Consider the following 4,592-nt stretch of genomic DNA (forward strand, 5'->3'; position numbering starts at 1 on the left):
CCTGATTCGATTCGTTTAGTTATAGTTTCTCCTTTTTCGTTTTCAATAACGGTTATGCCTCCTTTCTTTGGTACAACGTGTACAGGACTAACCCATTTGCTATCAGATATAGGATATATAATACCTGCTTCTAATAACTTGGTTATTTCTTTCTTTACTACCTCACTTAGGATCGGATTTAGTCTTCTCTGGTGTTCCCTAGAGGTTTTACAGTCTTCTTCTAACATGATGCGGTGCATACAAATAGAAAGGCTTATTCCTTTAAGATCGGTGATGTGGTATCCTAGTGCGGTTGGATATTTTCTTAAGATATGTAGGAGTTTTTCTGTTTCGAGTCTTCCTAGATCTGCATTAACTATCACAGGTCGTTCAAGTTCTAAGTCTAGGAATTCATATCTCAGATTCTTGGGAAGTGTTTTCAAATCAGGGGTTGGTTTGTTAAGACACTGCGTAGGATCCGGTGTTATTGCTAGGCATTGTTTAGATTCGTCCTCTAAAAGATAGTCTGATGATTTGTCTTCTCCTGACTCTGCTTCTTTTATGCATTCATCGATGATATCCATGAAGTAACATGTATCTTCTATTGCAGGTGCTTTCAAGAATTGGGAAAGAATGAATTCAATTTTCTCTTCGCCTACTTCGAAGGTGAGTCGTCCTCGTTTTACGTCTATGATTGCACCGGCAGTTGCTAAGAATGGTCTTCCTAGTATAATAGGTGTCGTATCATCTTCTCTAATGTCCATAATTGTGAAGTCAGTGGGAATGTAAAACTGACCTATGCGTACGGGAACGTTTTCAAGGATTCCTACAGGATATTTGATGGAACGATCTGCTAATTGCACAGACATTTTGGTCGGTCTTAATTCTCCCATTTCCAGTTTCTTACATATGGATAAAGGCATAACGCTAATTCCGGCTCCTAAATCGCATAAGGCTTTGTCGATGACAAATTTTCCTATGTGACAGGGTATAGAGAAACTACCCGGATCCTTGAGTTTAGGGGGCATGTTTTGGATTATAGCGCTACATTCGGCAGGGAGTGTAACGGTTTCACTATCCTCAAGTTTCCTTTTATTAGAAAGAATTTCTTTTAAGAATTTAGCATATGAAGGCATCTGCGTAATAGCTTCGGTAAACGGAATTGTAACGTTTAATTGTTTAAGGAGATCAACAAATTTTCTAAATTGGCCTACATCTTTGGTTTTAACAAGCCTTTGAGGGTAAGGTATAGGTGGTTTGTAAGGTGGTGGAGGTACATAAGGTTCCTTCTTTCCTAGGGTTTCCTTATTACTCTCTTCCTTTTCCTTAGGTTCACTTTCCTCAGTAGATTTCTTAGGGTTTTGGTTTTCTATCCTTGGGTCAGACGGTCCTTCCACTTCCGTTCCACTTCTTAATATAATTGCATGAGCTTGGCTTCTCGGATTGGGTTGGGGCTGTCCAGGGAATGTACCAGTTGGTGCAGCAGTAGGTGCTTGTTGTTGAGCTACTTGAGATATTTGCGTTTCCAGCATTTTGTTATGGGTAGCCAGGGCATCTACTTTGCTTGCTAGTTGTTTAAGTTGTTCGCCAGTGTGTATGTTCTGGTTTAAGAAATCTTTATTGGTTTGTTGTTGGGAAGCTATAAAATTTTCCATCATGATTTCCAAGTTGGATTTTCTAGGGGTATTATTGTTAGGATTCTGTTTCTGATATCCCGGAGGTATAGATGGGGCTTGATTTGGAGACTGTCCAGGTGCGTATAAAGCATTATTACTCTTATATGAGAAGTTTGGATGGTTCTTCCAATTTGGGTTATAGGTATTCGAATAGGGGCTTCCTTGAGCATAGTTTACTTGCTTTGCTTGGATTCCAGTCAAGAGTTGACATTCCGCAGGAGTGTGGCCTTGGATTCCACAGACCTCGCAATTCTGAGTTATAGCAACCACGGCGGCTGGAGGTGATACGTTTAAACTTTCAATTTTCTGGACCAAAGCATCCACTTTTGCATTGACGTGATCAAGGTTACTTATCTCGTACATGCCAGTTTTCGGTTGAGGTTTTTCCACATTCGTTCGTTCGGTTCCCCACTGATAGTGGTTCTGGGCCATGCTTTCGATAAGCTGGTAAGCATCAGCGTAAGGTTTGTTCATTAGTGCACCACCTGCAGCGGCGTCTATTGTTAACCTTGTATTGTATAAGAGACCATTATAAAATGTGTGAATTACTAACCAGTCTTCCAAACCATGGTGTGGGCAAAGTCTCATCATGTCTTTGTATCTTTCCCATGCTTCGAAAAGAGACTCGTTGTCTTTCTGTTTAAATCCGTTTATCTGGGCTCTTAACATAGTTGTTTTGCTTGGCGGAAAATATCGGGCAAGAAAAACTTTCTTCAACTCGTTCCATGTGGTGACTGAGTTGGAAGGAAGAGATTGAAGCCATCTTCTAGCGCTATCTCTTAATGAGAAAGGAAAAAGACGAAGTCGAATTGCCTCTGAAGTGACACCATTAGCTTTAACAGTATCAGCGTATTGGACAAATACGGATAAATGAAGGTTTGGATCTTCGGTAAGATTTCCAGAGAATTGGTTCTGTTGCACAGCCTGCAACAACGAAGGTTTAAGTTCAAAGTTGTTTGCTTCGATTGCGGGCGGAGCAATACTTGAATGCGGTTCATCTTGCGATGGAGCGGCGTAATCTCTAAGAGCACGAGCTGGTTCTGCCATCTCGGTTAAAGAAGGAAAAATGTTTTTGAAATCAGGAAGGTTTATAGGAGGGAGATTGTTTTCAGCACGATATTCCCGAATTCGTCGTAAGACTCGGAGATATAGTTCGATATCGTTGATTCGTAAATAGAGCGATTCGCCTTGAGAGCGAGTGCGTGGCATACAAATCAACGAAAGAAAGAAAATAGAAGAAAAAGAAACCTTAGTCTCTACAGCGTAACGGAAGAGTTACGATATCGATTGAATAAAAGTCCCCGGCAACGGCGCCAAAAACTTGATCGCTCGACTGGGTTAGTCGAGAATGGGATACAAACTGCAAGTGCACAGTTCTATCGCGTAGTTTTAAAAGATATCGATCCCACAGGGACTTATGAATCGATATACCGTTATCTAAGGTTACTACGTAAATCTAAGGTGAAAATGTTTGATTGTTTGGGAAAAACTAAGAGCTAAACTAATATCTAGATTAAATATTAATAAGACGGATATCGGTATGTAGTTCGTCAAAACTAGGGAATCAAGTCTTTGTCGGTTTCTTGGTTTTAAAATGAATCGTTTCGGTTAACTTTATTGGTTAAAGGTTCTATCTCAAACTCTCGCTCTGTTGAATAAACCATGATTTTATATTAATGTTGCTGTCACTTATAATTAAGTCAAAAACCATATTTTGAAAACAATAAAGTTGCAGAAACTCTTTTTAAGAAAATACTGACCGTTTTAAACACCCTTATCTCAAACTCTCGCTCTGTTGACTTAGGTTATATAATTAAATCCAAATGCTTAACTCTCGTCCTCACATTCAATCTTTAAAAATACTTTTTGGAAAAGGTCAGAATTTAATTAACTCTAAAACTTGCTCTCGCCCTGATCTAGAATTAATGCCTAACTTACACTGTCCAGTTAAAATCTCAAACTCTCGCTCTATTGATTTTAACTTCTTTATGTCTTTTACTTTTGTAAAAAATCTTGTTATTAAACCTGTAAGTTGAGACCGTAAAAAGATTGATTTTGATTTTAAGTTTAGGTAGACCGACTCAGTCTTGATCCCTTATTCTGCTTACTTTACATACCGATACCTAGGCAAATTAGCCAGACATGCTAAATAAATAAGAATTTATATCATGCATAAACAGACTCATTCCAGGCAGATAATATAGATAAATAATAAAATAAAACATTAAAAATTAAATAACAATTAAAGAACCTGAATGCGTAATACAATGGTCTTGAACACTCCACCACAAGCCGGTAGGATTTGTTCTTGGATTCTTCAATTAAACAGTAAATTAAATCAAGGAAATAAAACTGGAATATAACGTAAGGTTAAATCCAGTATAAAGTTGCACAATAGTTTCCGGTGTAGAAACTATTATGCGAAAAATATCTAAAAGCTAAAACTGGAAAGGTAAATTTGCAAGGGAAAAAGAATGTAAAGCTTGCAAAAGAAATAAATAAAATAAACAATGCTGGAAAAGAAAAATAAGCAAAAGGCGTGAAAAGAAAATTTGGCAGAGCTTCGGCAATGTGAGCGTGAAAAAACTCGTCCCCGTTTTAGGTTTGTGAGATGGCTATTTATAATAGTGTTGGTAACTGCATTCCGTTTCTCCCATTCTTCAACGTGGCTACATGCGCGGCGTGGATATAGGAGACCAACTTCTCAACGTTCCTCTTCAAGTCTTTCTGAGGGCGTGACTTGCGCCAAAAAGCTAGTGGAATGGTGTGACGCTCGTCACACCATGTGTGACGCTCGTCACAGTGGTGCTTCTAGTGTGACGCTCGTCACAACCCTTGTGACGCCCATCACAGGCACAACGTGCGCTTTCTTTGGGCTGGGCTTGGTCTTTGATATTTGTTTCCTTTTTACTCCTTTCTACACCTCCTTTTCTTCCC

General features: G+C 39.0%; 1 pseudogene; it reads left to right on the forward strand.

The window, feature by feature from the left end:
* Nucleotides 1-2,217: 2,217 nt before the first annotated feature.
* On the forward strand, nucleotides 2,218-2,317 carry LOC127124365 (uncharacterized; annotated as a pseudogene).
* The last annotated feature ends 2,275 nt before the right edge of the window (nucleotides 2,318-4,592 follow it).

The sequence above is a fragment of the Lathyrus oleraceus genome, chromosome 2, assembly GCF_024323335.1.
Source record: "Lathyrus oleraceus cultivar Zhongwan6 chromosome 2, CAAS_Psat_ZW6_1.0, whole genome shotgun sequence".
Lineage (NCBI taxonomy): Eukaryota > Viridiplantae > Streptophyta > Magnoliopsida > Fabales > Fabaceae > Lathyrus > Lathyrus oleraceus.